The 17,997-nt window shown below is 42.1% G+C and overlaps 1 protein-coding gene across 3 annotated transcripts in view; it reads left to right on the top strand.

Moving 5' to 3' along the window:
- Positions 1–17,997, top strand: part of SGCD (sarcoglycan delta) — a 433,509-nt gene that overhangs the window by 235,747 nt on the left and 179,765 nt on the right. The window lies entirely within an intron of this gene.

Here is a 17,997-nt window from a genome sequence, read left to right as displayed (position 1 = left end):
AACCTAGGACTTTTCTCAGGTTGGTAGAAAGGTCTCTTTTGTCTGTCCATATCTCCAGTCTCTGTATTTATCCCAGATTTGGCCATATTGAAAATTAAAATATTGATGATAAAACAGAAAGGAGAAACATTACTGCACCTTAAGTTACTTGGGGAAATAGTAGGATAAAAAATATGAATAATAATAGTGTTCTAGCTTAATATTGGCTCTTACATAAGTACACCATGATGCCCATATTTTGTACAGGCATTTGGGCATTGCTGAAATTTTCTGCAGCTCTAAAGAACATAAGAAAGGCCCTGCTGGATCAGACCAAGGCCCATCAAGTCCAGCAGTCTGTTCACAAGGTGGCCAACCAGGTGCCTTTAGGAAGCCACAAACAAGACGAGTGCAGCAGCACGATCCTGCCTGTGTTCCACCGCACCCAAAATAATAGGCATGCTCCTCTGATACTAGAGAGAATAGGTATGCAGCATGACTAGTATCCATTCTTACTAATAGCCATGAATACCCCTCTCCTCCATGAATATGGCCACTCCCCTCTTAAAGCCCTCCAAGCTGGCAGCCATCACCACATCCTGGGGCAGGGAGTTCCACAATTTAACTATTTGTTGTGTGAAAAAATACTTCCTTTTATCTGTTTTGAATCTTTCACCCTCCAGCTTTAGCAGATGACCCCGTATTCTAGTATTATGGGAGAGGGGAAAAAACGTCTCCCTGTCCACTCTCTCCAAACCATGCATAATTTTAAAGACCTCTATCATGTCTCCTCTTAGCCGCCTTCTTTCCAAGCTAAACAGCCCTAAGCATCCTAACCGTTCTCCATAGGACAGTTGCTCTAGTCCCTTAATCATTTTGGTTGCTCTTTTCTGCACCTTCTCAAGCTCTGTAATATCCTTTTTTAGGTGTGGTGACCAGAACTGCACGCAGTATTCCAAGTGTGGTCTCACCATAGATTTGTACAAGGGCAGTATGATATTAGCAGTTTTATTCTCTATTCCTCGTCTAATTATGGCCAGCATGGAATTTGCCTTTTTTACAGCAGCCGCACACTGTTTTGACATCTTCATTGAGCTATCCACCACCACCCCAAGATCCCTTTCTTGGTCTGTCGCTGCCAGCACAGATCCCATCAGTATATATGTGAAGTTGGGATTTTTTGCCCCAATATGCATCACTTTACACTTGCTCACATTGAATCTCGTTTGCCATTTTAATGCCCATTCTTCCAGTACGTAGAGATCCTTCTGGAGCTCTTCACAGTCCGCTTTTGTTTTAACCACCCTAAATAATTTGGTGTCATCTGCAAACTTGGCTACTTCACTGTTTAACCCCAACTCCAGGTCATTGATGAACAGGTTGAAAAGCTCCGGTCCCAACACAGATCCCTGAGGCAGCCCACTGCTCATATCCCGCCATTGGGAGAACTGACCATTGATTCCTACTCTCTGCTTCCTATTTTTCAGCCAGCTCTCAATCCATAAGAGGACTTGTCCACAGGCTCATTCCTGCCCACATGCTTATTGACACTTTCAAAAAACTCTAATAGGTTAGTGAGACAGGACCTACCCTTACAGAAGCCATGTTGGGTTTTGCCCAGCAGACCTTGTCCTTCTGTATGCCTGACAATTCTATCTTTAATAATGCTTTCCACTAATTTACCCGGAACAGACGTTAAGCTAACTGGCCTGTAATTTCCTGGGTCCCCCCTGGAACCTTTTTTATAAATGGGTGTTACATTGGCCATTCTCCAGTCCTCTGGTACAGAGGCTGATCGAAGGGACATATTACATATATTTGTTAGAAGTTCAGCAGTTTCCCATCTGAGTTCTTGAAGAACTCTAGGATGAATACCGTCTGGTCCCTGTGACTTGTTAGTTTGCAGTGTGTCTAGACTCTAGACGTTCTAGGACTTCCTGCCTTGTTACCACTATTTGCCTCAGTTCCTCATTTTCCCCTCTCCAAAATCTCTGTTCAGGAGAAGGAATCTGCCCTGTATCTTCAACAGTGAAGACAGATGAGAAGAATTCATTTAGTTTTTCAGCAATCGCTTTATCCTCCCTTATAGTTCCTTTACTCCCATTGTCATCCAGTGGTCCAACCGCTTCCCTAGCTGGTTTCCTACTCCTAATATACTTAAAGAATTTCTTATTGTTTGTTTTGATGTGTTTAGCAATAAGCCCCTCAAAATCATTTTTTGCGTCTCTAATTATCTGCTTGCATTTCCTTTGTGCAAGTTTGTGTTTGCTTCTGTTCGCCTCATTTGGGCAAACCTTCCAGTCTCTGAAGGAAGACTTTTTTTCTCTAATTGCTTCCTTCACCTTACCCATTAGCCATGGTGGTGACCTCTTGGACTTATTACTACCTTTCCTGACCTGCGGTATACAAGCTAGCTGAGCCTCTAGTAATGTGGACTTGAGTAACCCCCAAGCCTTTTCAAGAGATTTAACCCTCTTAACTGTTCCTTTCAACTTCCTCTTTACCAGTTTTCTCATTTTAGAGAAGTTCCCTCTTTTAAAGTCAAAGGTAATTGTATGAGATTTCCCAGTCACTTTCCCACTTACATCTAAATTAAATTTGATGCCATTGCGATCACTATTGCCAACTGGCTCAACTACATCCACATCCCGCACTAAGTCACCGGCAGCACCACAGAGTATTAAATCCAGGATTGCTTCCCCTCTGGTTGGGTCTATGACCAACTGTTCGAGGGCACATTCATTTAGGATGTCTAAAATTTTTATTTCTTTGGCTTGTCTGGAACATACATTTATCCAATCAATATGAGGGAAGTTGAAGTCTCCCATTATTACTACTTTGTTACCTTTACATGCTTCCCTAATTTCATTCTCCATCTTAAGATCACCCTGAGGCATTTGGTCAGGGGGCCGGTAGAACGTCCCCAGTACTAAATCTCCTTTGGGGCCTGGAATCGTCACCCATGAGGATTCTGTGGACGAGTCTGCCCTTTTTATGGTCTCTAGCTTATTAGACACTATGCCTTCCTTGATATACATAGCAACACCCCCTCCAATACGCCCTTCCCTGTCATTTCTATACAGTTTGTAACCAGGGATGACTGTATCCCACTGGTTATCTCCCCTCCACCAGGTTTCTGTAATGCTCACTATGTTTCTGTAATGCTCACTCGGTAAGTACAGTAGTTCCTTCATCTGCACAGTACAGGGAAGGTACAATCATATTCCCAACTAGGAAAATGTATAAAATTTCAAGCCTAGTCACTATGAAGAACAAATCTGGACAATATTTCAATTTGAACAAAAGGGAGTGAGAGATTAGGTGGTGTGTGGCTTTAATCATGTGTGCCTTCTTCATTGTAAACTATGCAGAAACACATGAAGCTTGAGTACAGAATGCTCAGTGAATAACAGAATATTGAGCTTCATTATCATGTATTGGTCTTGATGTATCTCAACAGACGATATCTTTTAAAAATAATACAGTTTGGGAATCTGTTACTTGTTTTGATTAGGAATAGCTCTGTATTAGAATTAAGGCAGACCACAATAGTATTACACAAGGTATTGACATGATACGCTTCTACTGTCTTTTTTATTTTTCTGACTGACAATTTGGTCTTTAAAATTACTTTCACATAAATTAATATCAGCTAAATTTATACAGGTAGTGGAGAAATAGAAAGCAGAGAAGCCAGTACTGATTTTTTCCCCCTTTCCTATCAGCAATCAAAATAAAAATGATCTGTGTTGCTATCTAGCTTACCTTTATTTTTAGAAGACTTTAGCTCGAAGGGTTTTGGTCCTTGTAGTCAAGGATAAATGCTTAACAGGAAAGTATCTGTCATTTATAACCTCGGGCAATTTTAGCTGGCTGAAAATTTGAATGGATTTTTAACGTGTAAAAGAAAGAGAAGAGCAGAAGCATCTGCTTGCTTTTCAGGCGAATTACACTCAGAATGATAAATTATGTCTAAATTGAACCAAAAATGTTCATAATGGCTCTAGTCAAAAAGCCTATTACAAGGTGTCTAACTTGGTTAAATTCTTTTCTGCTTTAAATTGTTACTCATTAAGCATTTTATAGCTAAAGAGATATACATTTAAAGGACATTTTTCTTAAAGGTTACCCAAACTCCTGAGTATCTGAATTGAGGAAAATGGGCTCCTATGAGTGACTTTTATGCTGTTGAGGTGCTAAAAGGAACATTGTCTTTTAAAGACAAAAATTATAGGTTGTTGTGTTTGTCCATCAGGGAAAAAAATCAAAAATAGCAGTAGTGTAATGCCTCTTTTTAGAAGCAACTGAAATGTTGCAAAGGAGTGAGGAAGCTTTCATTTTCCTCAGAACTCGTCTTTAGTCTGGATTTTTCAGTATAAATCATAGGGGATGGATAAGAAAGAGATCATGTCCTGGAATACCCCACTATTTTTAATACTGAACATTCTGCCTGAAGAATGGGACATTTTCAGTCAATTGTAATTAAAGGTATGATCCGTAACAAGATGTACATATTATGGTGATCGCTTCAGTGTATTTATGAGGATCTGAGGTACAAAAAACCCCATAGCCTGCCATTGCCAACAGTGTTTTTTTCTTTTCTTTTGGCTATCCCAGTGACTGCATATCAACGTATCTAATTCTCAATGTGGCCGAATCTGTGATATAACTCTGCTTAGAATGCCCTGTAAGTTGTTTAAGTCCTTATGGGTTGCATGCAGAGGAAAGCTATTGACAATGCCAGATATGCTAGTTGGGATGTGAGGTGCACCAAAGATTGGTGTTATACTTAATCCTTTTTAATATTAATGTTACTAACATTAACATTAATGTCAAAAGAAACATTCATGGCTGTTGAGCTTGGGATTGATTTGCCTCAGTCCCCCTTCAAATGAAGCACAAGGCTGGATTAGCTAAAAAACACAAAGTAGCCATCTAATATGAAGGCAGAAGGGTGAGGCTATATATTGATGACCTGCCATTGGGCTCCAGCTTTTGCTACATGCTGTTGACCCTCCCTCCCTGCCTAGAATATCATGGGATTAGCTGGTCACCACTTGGGGCCAAACAGGATTTGGGTGCATCTTCCCTGATTGGCAATGGGGTGGAGCCTTTTTTCTCCTGTTTAATTATGTTCAGGTTGGAGGGATTAAAAAGTTTTTTAATTAGGCCTAGTCTGACTGTGTAGGCTAGGGCTGTGCATATCAGTAAACCCAAGCCGAAAATAAAGCAGAAAATTGCCATTTCGGGCTCGGGTTTACCAGGAAAAAAACCTTGAATCAGCCGAGCCGAATAGGCGATTCCTAGAAAAAGCTGAACAATTATTAGGCTTTTCTCGTTCGACTGGGGGAAAGGAAGCAACTATTACAAGTGTGCAAAAACTCAATTTCCCATGATGAACAGCAATCTTGCAATCAACCATGAGGAAGGAAACAGATGGGTGACCATTAGTGACTAAAAAGGTAGGTACTTTTAAAATTCTCCCGGGAGGGCATTTTTGGAGGTAGAGCCCCCAAATTCACAGCTTAGCTTGAAGGGAAAACATAGGAAATGGGGAAACCAGGAACAAAAATCAATGAAATGAAAAAGCTCACAATGACAACTCAGAAAAGAAATGAAAAAGGTCATTTTTAACATCCTAAAAAAATCATTGCAATGAGTTATAGCAAGATGTAGTATCATATATATATATGATATAATATTTCTTATATGTAACGGTCATAAAATCCTAAATGCATTCTTAATTTTGTCATGTCAGTCAAGTAGAATCCCAGATACAAACTTCAAACTTATTCTTTATTAAGCCAATTCATTTCAGTGAAACCTGCTTTGAAACTCAGGCTGCTCAAGTTTCAGAGAATGAGAGCCAGAGCCTCTCTGAATGAAGGTGGGGAGGGGCTGTGGCTCAGTGGTAGAGCATCTGCTTGGCATGCAGAAGGTCCCAGGTTCAATCCCTGGCACCCCCAGTTAAAGGGACTAGGCAAGTAGGTGATGTGAAAGACCTCTACCTGAGACCCTAGAGAGCCGCTGCTGGTCTGAGTAGACAGTACTGACTTTGATGGACCAAGGGTCTGATTCAGTATAAGGCAGCTTCATGTGTTCATGTGTTCAACTCTTTTTCTTCTTTTACCACTTGTTCTCTAATGTCACCTTGCCCTTGTAAGAGTTCAGCTTCCCAAGGAGTGTAGAATTCTATAAAGCAATAAACAAATATATAAAATATAAGTGAAAGTTGCATTATGTTACGTTTGAATTTAAATTGCACAGAGGTCAAATGGAATATGTAGAAGTATGGAATATGTAGCAGTATATCATTACCATCTTTTAAAAATGTTTGCACCTAGCTGATGAATCATACCTTTAGCAAGCACTCATAAAACCATTCCTTTCCCCCCATAAACATTCTGGCCTCAACTCTGATGAATGGACATTAAGGTTTAATATCAAGCCAGACTGAATGGAAAATATGTGGGTGAAAGCAACCTTAAACTACTTTTCAATGTATGCCAAGGTTAATGCCAGAACGGGATTTCACTCGTTAAACAGACTGAACCCAGTCCAATTTGCTTTACTTCTCCCACCTACACAAATCACCTTATTCCTCAAAAATTGTTTCCAATTTCATCCTCCCTTATTTGAAGGAAGAAGAAGATTTAAAAATGTTGAGCTCTCAGAAGTTAATAAATATAATTGTAACAATTGGATCATCAAAGCTATGGACAAAATAATGGACCTGTCCCCCTACCCCATCCTCCTTTCCCCCTTGCATTGATTGATTTCTTTGTTTCATTTATACTCTGTCTTACTGGAGTATAAATGGTGGATTACAAATATGGCGAGAACTATTTAGTTAATCAGCGTTGTCCAATTCACTATCACATCCCTGGTTCATAAAAAAACTATCATTAAAAAAAAATCCTTTGAACCATTACAGTATGCTCAAGTAATATTTAGCTGTAAATTCCAATTTGTATGCAAAATACAATGATCCGCTTAACTGCAGTTTCAGGGGAGTAGCCACGATGGTCTGCAGTAGAGGAGAAAAGCTGGGCTTCCTTCTGAGTGGTTTGCTGCACTGAGATGAGCAAGCCACACAGGAAAATTCCCCAAACCGCTGTGGAACTGCTGATGTATGCTGTAAGTTCACGCCAGCAAAAATGGGCATTCCTGGGCAAAAGGGCTTAGGGAGCTAGCTAAAGTCATCCCTGCCCCTGGGAATGCCCCCTTTGGTGCCAGTGCGAGCCCTTGTGCTGGAGGAACACTGCCACCAAGGCTGCGGTGGTGCCCGTGTCTCTCACTGCTGCGCTGGTGTAAGTGGGTCACGCCACCTCCCCCCCCCCGGATTGCTCTAAAAATGTACTTGAGTCCAAAGTTTGTTCATGTGTTTTCTGAACTGAGCCAGAGTAGTGTAGTGGTTAAGAGCAGTGGTTTGGAGCGGTGGAGTCTGATCTGGAGAACCGGGTTTGATTCCCCACTCCTCCACATGAGCGGCGGAGGCTAATCTGGTGAACTGGATTTGTTTCCCCACTCCTACACACGAAGACAGCTGGGTGACCTTGGGCAAGTTACAGCTCTGTTAGAGCTCTCTCAGCTCCGCCTACCTTACAGGGTGTCTGTTGTGGGGAGGGGAAGGGAAGGTGATTGTAAGCCAGTTTGAGTCTCCTTTAAGTGGTAGAGAAAGTTGGCATATAAAAACCAACTCCTCTTCCTTCTCCTCCTCCTCCTCCACACAATATCCCCGACAAATGCCAGGTCACAGGAACATTCTTGCAGAAGCACTCAGAAAGCTCTATGGTGCTTCTTCTCCCATCTTTAGTGTGTTTGTTTACTTAATTTTTAGCTGTCCTTTTTTGCTGAGACTCAAGGTAGTTTATACGTTCAATCGAACAGCAAACATATCCAGTAAACAATGCATTAAGAATAGGATCACAGAATTTTAAAATAATGCCAGCCCCCACACTTCACCCCGTCTGTCATGATGTGTTCTAATATATCAGGTTTTGTTGTTCGTTAATTTTGAGGGGGGAAAGAATAGTCAAACCTGCAACAAAACAAGATGAGCCCTACCTTGTACATGTCGATCTTCACCTCTCAACTATAAATGTTATGGCTGGATTTGACTCAAGATTTGTGGAATTTGGCAAGAATTCTTGACTGAGCTGTTCAACTCATTAACAACCAGAAAGCGGTTTGCACATGCAACAATAGTTAAGGGAATCATTGATGTAGGTAAAACAAATGGCTTGCAATAGTGGTACCCTCTAATATAGTTGAATTATAGCTTACCCTTTAAGTAGTATTTCCCAGTTATGAAAGATTTCAAAGCCATTCTGGCTCTTGATTCATGTGTTGTTGTTGTTTTAATTACACTGCAATTGGACATTTGAAAACATCTGGTCCTTGTCATAGGAAGCTTAGACCATCAACATGAATGTCAATATGAAATGCCATGATGCTTACCACTGTGGAAATCAAAGCTGTCCAAAGAAAACGAAACTATCCTTTAAAAAGTAATGCTAGTTTAATTAAATTTAATAGAATAGATGACTATTGAAGTGAACACTATGGAGTTTTGCAATATATCTGTGTTTAGTTCTGTTCACTATTGTTTGTTACTAGGTTATGTTTTTTACCACTATAACAATTTAGCAACAGAAAAAACTGCTAAGTATGTTCAGCAATACTTGTCATAACAAGTGTTATGTTTGCTGTGTGCCTGTTGTCAGGAAATAGAAGCAGTTCTGCAAGACAGAAGTTGAAATTTATTAATGGGCTTTACTGGCCATAATTTTCAAACAATTCCAGACTGGTTCAGATAAGCATGATGAGTGTTCCCTGTTCAGGGAGCAAAATTATGTTACCAAACTTGCAAGTACACTACAGTCTGTATTGATGTTGTCAGCTGTCCTGAAGAACAGCATCCTTCAAAGGTACCCTGAGCTTGTATCAGGGCCAAAACAATTGTGACTGGGAGATCCATGAACATTTCTTAATGATTTTTAAAGGGCAATAGCAGCCATACTGAGGCTTCTGTTTGTGTTTGGGCTATAGTATATAAGGAGGAGCTTTTACCCCTTCTGCTCTGTGGTTTACTGACTAAAACCAACTCAACTCTCCCATTGTTTCTTTTTCCTTCCTTCCTTCCTTCCTTCCTTCCTTCCTTCCTTCCTTCCTTCCTTCCTTCCTTCCTTCCTTCCTTCCTTTTTGCTGTCAAATCACAGCTGACTTATGAAAAATCTAGGCAAGAGATGTTCAGAGGTGGTTTGCCATTGCCTGCTCCTGCATCATAACCCTGGTATTCCTTGGAGGTCTCCCATCCAAATACTAGCCAGGGCCAACACTGCTTAGCTCTGAGATCTGATGCAATTTACCGATCAGGATGGGTGCCTTTTCAGCGGTAGCACCTTGCCTATGAAATCCCCTTCCCCTTGGGGCTTACCTGGCACCTGCCTTATACCCTTTTAGGCACCAGGCTAAAACATTTCTTCTTACCCATGGTTTCCATCTTTGTAAACTGTTTTGATCGTCACTGTCTAATCTGAAGACTATTTTATGAATATCTTTTTACAGCTGCTATTTTATGCTGTTTTATTCCCTGGCTAGTTTTTATGTTTGATTACTATTGATGTTTTATGTTTCTTGATATTATGTTCTGAGCTACATTAATCACTTCTCTGGATAGATGATGTATACATTTACTAATTAAATAATCTTGATGAACATAAAATATCTCTAAGTATTGTGAGAGAGGTGTGTTGTTCTGCTAGTACGGCAGTATAATCATAGAAAGCTGGACCTGTTGTTAGTAGACTAGAGTTATGTCTGTGATATGCCACCATAGCATGATTACAATGCATAGTACTTTATATGTTATATATCCTCACAGTAAATGCCCATCACTGGTATGTTACAGATAAGCACATTTGTCTAGCAGCTTGTTTCTATCCCCTGATTACATGTACATGTATAATACAGAATGCTGTATTAATTGCAGCAAATGTATTAATGTTGCCAGATAGTTAAAAAAACAAACAGTTCTCTTGCCAATTAGTTCTCTTGCCCCATTAAAAAACAACTGAAATATATGTTAAAAAAAGCATTTTTGCTACAGCCTTTGGCAACCTAAGTATTAGGGAGAGGTATGTAGAACCCCAGAGGCTCTTGATGTAAAACCCCATTAAAATAGTGGGGTATGGGGACCTGGATAGCCCAGGCTAGCCTGATCTCATCAGAAGCTAAGCAGGGTCAACCCTGGCAAGTATTTGGATGAGAGACCACCAAGGAATACCAGGGTCATGACACATAGGCAGGCAATGGCAAACCACCTCTGAACGTCTCTTGCCTTGAAAACCTCACCAGGGGTAACCATAAGTCAGATGTGACTTGATGGCAAAAAAAGGAGGGGGGCTATAACAGCATCTGAAAGGCTTGGTTTTGAGTGATAGAACTGCAGTGGGGAAGGGTTGTATTCTCCCTGCATCATGACCCAAAAGATATTAAGCAGGATACTCCACTGGCACTGTTTAACAACAACAACAATAGATCTCTCATTATACAGTTCGTTTTAGCCCTTAGCTGTGCTGTAAGAGGAATCATCTGTGGCAGTTCAGCTTACAGGAACACCAGTGCCTTGCTTTCATCAGCAGTAATACTCATCTTCACTAGAGGTTTCATAGACCGCTGACCACTTCACCACTGTATGGCTGAACAACTTTCATTGCTGCAGCAGTTTAAAGCAATGTATACCATGCAACACAGAAACTTATTGATACTCATTGGTGGAGAAAATACAAACACCATCCTTCCAGACAAATAAAGTGCATGTTTTGGGTTTGCTTGTTTTTTAATAGACACCCATGCATGTTGAAAGCAGCCTAAGTCTAGTGGCAAAACAGTATAACAACAACAACAATAATCTTTTATTTATAACCCAGCCCTCTCCTGGTCAGGCCGGGCTCAGGGCAGCTGCCCACATAATTAAGTATTCATAGACATTGAATTACAAAAATTAAAGCATTCTAACATGCTGAAATTTCAAATGTACCTCTTATTCTATCTTCAGCCCATAATTCTGTCTTCAGCCCGTAAATGATACTTTATTGTATTAGCATGAACACAAACTGTATTGCCATTTCTGTAACTCATGTCTAGTAATATAGCTGACATGTACTAAAGAAAAATTACTTCAGTATTCTGTGCAAATTGTTCTCTTTAATGTTAAGTTAATTGTTCTTCCTAATGAAACTGATTAACATAACAGTTAAACCAAGAGAAAGAGAATCTTTTGAATTGTGCTTACCAGTTGTATAATTTTTTTTCAGTACATGCTGTTCCACTAGTGCTTGTCAGACCAAATGCAATGAGAAAATTTACATCAGTCATTTTGTGGCTTTATTTAGGATGTGAATATTGGTTAATGGATTGTTGTATGGTATAGCAGTAATAGATGACTTTTTGCAAATGTCTCAGCATAACCTATTTCACAGTATAGATATGCAGAGATAGCCAACATGTGTGCTTTCCTGAGATATACGAATGAAGAATGTGATAGACAAATAGATAAAGCCCAAATTGCATTGCCATGCAGGAGTGACGCAAGTGTCCTGGGAATTGATAAGTGATCACAAAACGAGATTGAAACTAAGGGAGGAGTGATATATACACTTTGTGTATTTTATGTATAATGAAAATTGCTGTCAGCGTCAATCTAAATATCAAAATGAAGAAATGCAGTGCCTGCAAATATACATGCCAACATTATCGCCTTCTTCCTGCCAGTTGATGAAAATGTATAAACCTTTGATGTAATGACAGGTCTTCGCAGCAATGTTTTTTAATGTTGTCTGTGTCCCGCCAAAAAAATAAATGGGAGTGGTAAAATGCTAAGGTTCATTGGGGCAAACAGAATACCCAGTTGTTCACTATTCAGTCTAGCCCCATAGCAGCCATATTTTTCTCTGGCCACTAGTGATTCAGAAAGATAATATCTCACAGACAGCTAAAGGGAGTTCTCTGCTGGGCCATGTATGTAATGCAACTAGCTCTCTACATTGTTCAAGTCAATGAGATTTTTCTCTATCACCTGATTTACTAAGGGTTATTCTGTGAGAGAAAGGTTTCCATAAAGGGTCTGTAAAGGACATTATGAAGAGTTTTTGTCCCCTTGGCTTATGTTTAAATAAGCAGAATTTGTGAAGAACGTACAAATTAAACCCAATATCTCACAATCAGCATAAGAACATTAACTCCACTGCTATCAGATAGTCAGATGTTCAGATAGTTTTTGGTTTCACAGGGTTATAATGTCTTGGATAGCACTGAGGGTCAGCACTGAGAAGAAATTTCCTACTCCTCCAGTGAGCCTTGAGCTACCAGTTATGTCTGCAATGATTTCAAATAATGTTTTTAATGTTCTGTAAACTGGCACTTGGAGAATTGTACCTTCACAGGTTATTTGATATATATCAACATCTTAAACATAATCTACTCATTACAACTCACTGTCTTTGTCTATACCTAATTTCTAAACTAGCACATGTAAGGAAACTACTGAATCTCAGTGCTTCAGCCTAGGTTATCTGCTTAACATGAGTGCTGAGGGAAGAGCAGCTTCACAAAAAGTAATGCACAATTTGATTACTAATGATCCATCTGAATTTCCACATAACTGAGAGATTGCTGTCTGTTTCCCCTCCTCCCCATTAAGTATCTATCTTGAATTGGATAACAGTAAATTAAAAGGAGTACAGAAACTGTTATTTGAATATTCCACTAAAACAGAATAAAATTCAATTTAACAAAGGCTTCATCCTTGGCATACTTGTTTGGACGTTAGTCCACTGAACAACATGAACATTTTGAGAAAACTGTGTATAGGATTTAGCACAATATATTTATAACTATCAGCTCTCTAATAGTTGCCAAATCTGGGTTGGGAAATTCTGGGAGATTTTGGGGGGTGGAGCGTGGTGAGGACAGGGATGTCAGCAGGGTATAAAGCCATAGAATCCAGCCTCCAAAGCATCCATTTTTACCAGGGGAATTGATCTCTGGAGCTCAGTTGTCATTCCAGGAGATCTCCAGGTACCACCTGGAGGCTGTCAACTCTAGCTCTTTGTGTTAGCCAACAGTTAACCCGCAAGAGCTAATTGCAATAAAAGGTCTTAAAAACCCTTGAAAATATAATTATTTGGTTGTACCATATGGAAATCTGATCCACTACAATGTAACCCTCTGCTTTAGATATAGGACCAAATGTCTTTAATGTGCAGCTCTGTGTGCCACCAAATCACTTCTGATTTATGGCAACCCATAAGATTAATGCACTTTTAGATAAAGTGCCGTATTTTTCGCTCCATAAGACGCACCTGACCATAAGACGCACCTAGTTTTTAGAGGAGGAAAACAAGAAAAAATATATTCTGAATCAAATGGTGTACTGCCCCTGAAAGCCCGGTGGGGAGGTCTTTAAACTCCTCCGCACTGCCATCCCAGGCAGCGCAGAGCACTTTCAAGACCCCCCCGCCTGGCTTTTAGGGACTCCCTGGAAGCCTGGCCGGGGGGGGGGGGTGTCTTTAAACTCCTCCACGCTGCTATCCCAGGCAGTGCAGAGCACTTTCAAGACCCCCCCCTCCGCCCGACTTCTAGGGACTCCCTGGAAGCCCAGCGGGTGGTCTTTAAACTCCTCCGCATTGCCATCCCAGGCAGCGCAGAGCACTTTCAAGACCCCATCCCCCGCCTGGCTTCTAGGGACTCCCTGGAAGCCCGGTGGGGGGGACTTTAAACTGCTCTGTGCTGCCTGCCTAGGCAGCACAGAGCAGTTTAACCTCCCCCCGCACTTCCCGGTCCCGAGGCTCAGCTGTTGGACGGGGACCTGCCCAACAGCTGAGCCTCGAGACCGGGAAGCACAGCGCAGAGCAGTTTAAAGACCCACCGCCCCCCTTCCCAGGGGTTTAAACTGCTCCCCAGCGCTTCCCGGTCCCGAGGCTGCGCTGGGTAGCTGGGAGGGGCCTCCCGCCCCCCAGCTGGCTGGCAGCTTTAAAGCTGGCTCCTGGGGCGCGTGGGCTCCGCCCCCGGCTCCCACTGCGCTGAGCAGCTGCTGGGAGGGGCCTCCCGGCCCCCAGCTGGCTGGCGGCTTTAAAGCCGGCTCCTGGGACGCGTGGGCTCCGCGCCCATCTCCCGCTGCGCTGGGCGGCTTCTGGGAGGGGCCTCCCAGCCTCCAGCTGGCTGGCAGCTTTAAAGCCAGCTCCTGGGGCGTGTGAGCTCCGCGCCCGGCTCCCGCTGCGCTGGGCGGCTGCTGGGAGGGGCCTCCCGCCCCCCAGCTGGCTGGCGGCTTCCTAGCCGGCTCCCAGGGGCCCCAGCTCTGCGCTGGGCTGCCGCGGCCAGGGTTGGCCATGGCTCCCAGGGCCTCTCGCAGCTTTGCCCTTCTCCCCGGGGGCCGGATTCACACACATTCGCTCCATAAGACGCACAAACATTTCCCCTCACTTTTGAGGAGGAAAAAAGTGTGTCTTATGGAGCGAAAAATACAGTAACTGGAAAGGGTAGTGCCTGAGGGAAGGCTTAACATTTTAATTACAATATAAATATGTCACTACCTTTCTAATTTACGTAATGCATGGGAACTTACATAAGGTTGAAGAACTTGTGATCATAACACATTGCACCTGTTAGTGGAGTCGGACTGCTGGAACATAAAAAGCTAAAACTAAAATATACATTGCTAGTGATATGTTCATGCTTCCGTATGAAAACTGATCAGGTTGACGGATTTGGAGGCCCAAAGGTAATTTGCATAATTGGTTTAATGTATTTAGGATAATTAGCATATTATTGTTAGCATTATGTGGCAGGTGTCAGTTTACAATTAGTAAATCCAAGTAGGGACCAGCAAGAAACTTTTGGGAGAAGCTATCCCAGATTTTTCTGCAAACTTGAGTCCCTTTTCATATTTGTAGAAATATCTGTCTTGCCCACTCACAGCCCCAGTCACCAGATTTAAGTATCCAAAAATATGGCCGACTTTGCTGCTAGAATATACAAGCGTGGACCTGCATGAAACTTTCTGGGAGGGGACATTACCCCCACCTTTGTTTCCTCCCCTGTCCCCCTACTTCCCTACCTGTCACTCTTTCTCCATCCTGCTACTCCTTCTCTTATTTTTCTCTCTTTCTGCCACCCTATCCCAGCTCTCTTTCTCTTTCTACCTCCCCACCCCAGCTCTCTCTTTCTCTTTCTGCCCTGCTGTTCCAGAACTCTTTCTTCTCCCTGCCCCATCTCTCTCTTTCTGCTCCTAACCCAGCAAAGAGACTCTCCCCCCCCCCAGCCTCGTTCTCAGTTGCTCACCCAGACTGCTTCAGGTGGGAGCACCGAGGCTTCCCTCCCCCACAGCCCTGCTCTCGCCAGCTTGGCTGGAGCCACTCTGGGTGGGGACAGCAAGGCCTTCCCCCCACAACCCCACTATTGCCAGCTTGCCTGGAGCGGCTCTGGATGAGGCAAGGCTCAGCCCCCCCCCAGCTTTCCCGGAGCAACTCCAGGTGAGCACGGCAAGGCCTCCTTCTCTCCCCCCCCCCCCAGCCTCACTCCCTCACCAGGCCTGCTGCACTTCTGCCACTGCAGCCGAGCCCATGGCACCTCTGGGCTGCACCATTTGAGACAACCGCAGAGAATGCCTTTTTATTTGGGGGGGGGGGAGTTGAAACCCCACAATGTTTTTTTAATGTCAGATTTTTCTGCAGACCTAGAGGGTCCCCCAGACTCTGTGCAGAAACGTCTGGGGTAAGTGTGGCCCCAACCCATGGATTTAGGTATAAGCAAGTTAGGGCTACACTTGGGAATTAGATTTATACTGTAAATGATGTTGCACTGGCTGTGCACAGGTGTTTTAGTGGTGATAATCTCCCATCCTTTGCTGTGGTGTATTCCTAATACCAAATTATTCTGAGAACTGCTGAAGCATTAACAAGATATTGGTATTACAGCAAAAGTCAACCTATAAAAGAAGGTTTTTCATCTTCTTCTAATAGCCTGGGTAGGTGGCTATGGCAGTCTCTCTCGTCATGTACACAAACCACAAAGTACCAACTTTGGCTTCTATTGATTCTGTACATAGCGTACTTTTTCAGACTCAGTCTCCAACAGTGCTAATATAATGACTGCTACATCTTTCCCTTCTCCATTTGGTCTCTGCTTTCTAAGGGCATTGCAATGTCTGATTAATGCCGGAGTACATTTTATGTTTCTAGAATTTTCAGCCCTTGCTGGTTCCCTGCTGTCTGCACTTCAGACAGGAACCAGTATTACCTGAGAAATTTGTATTTTTTCCATACCTTTTTTTTTTTTTTTTTTGCACAGGGGCTGAAAAGTCTAGAAATACAAAATGTACTTCTGTACTTCCAGCTGAATGTAAAGAACTGAATCCTAAACATGAAAAGATGCATGCTCATGTACCCTAACAATTCCAGTATTGGTAACTACTATAAAAAAGTAGTCTAGCTTTATAGATATCAATACTGCTACAGTTTGTATATTGTTCCGATGACCTTGAATAATAGTTTATGAACAGTGCCATCTTAAACGGAATTATTCCAGCAAGTCCATTGATTTAAACCAACTTAACCCGGAGTAACTGCATAGAAATGTTCTGAAAATCACTTGGCATGAACCCTCAACTTCCTAAGTCTGTATGAGAATGTACCATATGAACTGTTTTTTGCCTTTTAAAGCAGGTTTTCCATCAACTATTATTAGGGTTGTCAACTCTGGGTTGAGAAATTCCTAGAGATTTGGGGGTGGAGCCTGGGGAGGGTGGTGTCTGGGGAGAGGAGAGAGCTCAGTAGGGATCTGATACCATAGAGTCCCCCCTCCAAAGTTGTCATTTTCCCCAGGGGAACTAATCTCTGTGGTCTGGAGATCAGTTCTAATTCCAGGAGATCGCCAGGTCTCACCTGGAGGTTGTCAACCATAACACAGATGAAGAGCATATGTTTTTAACGACTATTTAGAGTTTTCTGTTGCAGCTTTTAATGCAGATGTATATTGTAACTTGCTTATCAATTTATAATATAATGAAGAGCGAAACACAAATTTAAGGCTTACAGAGGGCCAATTTAGAAAATATAACAGTCTCATTTGGTGTGAAGACTAGGGAGATCACGTTATCTTTCTGGCCGCTCAGTGTACTTGTCCTGATTCTGTGGTCTAGTATAACATCTGGCATGGCCAAATTCACTAAGCGTAGGCTCTGAATATTCAGCTGAAGTACCAAATTAAATGAGGAACTACATCCATATGTATGGAACTTTTTCTAGACATGATGTGTTTGGTCTGATCTGCTCAGTATTCAACTACATAGATGATTCCTGGCATTAGAGCTAGGATTTCCAATGCCGGGAAATTCCTGGACACTTGGGTGTGGAGCCTGAGGAGGGTGGGGCTTGTACAGGCCATACAGTCCGCCCTCCAAATTAACCATTTTCTCCAGGGGAACTGATTTCTGTCTTCTAGAGATCAGTTGTAATTCCAGAAGATCTCTGGGCGCCACCTAGAAATTGACAACCTTAGAGCTGAAACTGGTACATTTAACACCCCTTGCTCTTCACTTAGCATAGAATCATCATATCTTCCAATCCAGCTAGCAAGGATATAGATGCAAAAAAATTTGCAAGGAAAATAGCATTTTCATGTTTGGCCCACCTTCAAATGTTCTCCATGAAATCTGGAATTCAGGTAGCACAAAGATGACATACTCTTAATGACCAAGTAGAAAAAGAGAAACCTTGAACTTCCAAATGGCAGAACTGGTAACTGAAGTGCCATCGGGAAAAGCATTCCTGGATAAACAAGAGAACTGAATTCTTGTCGCTTGAGAGCTTTGAAAGCAGAAACTTTGACTACCTAGTTTTTATTTCTCAATGTGGGTATTTCATGAACAAGCAAGAATACTATAGGTTTGAACAAATAAGGTAATTTTAATACAAAAATGAACTACATGCCTTTTTTGACTCTTGGCTTTTATTG

Source organism: Euleptes europaea, chromosome 1 (assembly GCF_029931775.1).
Source record: "Euleptes europaea isolate rEulEur1 chromosome 1, rEulEur1.hap1, whole genome shotgun sequence".
Taxonomy (NCBI): domain Eukaryota; kingdom Metazoa; phylum Chordata; class Lepidosauria; order Squamata; family Sphaerodactylidae; genus Euleptes; species Euleptes europaea.
This window is presented reverse-complemented; position numbering and strand designations above follow the sequence as displayed.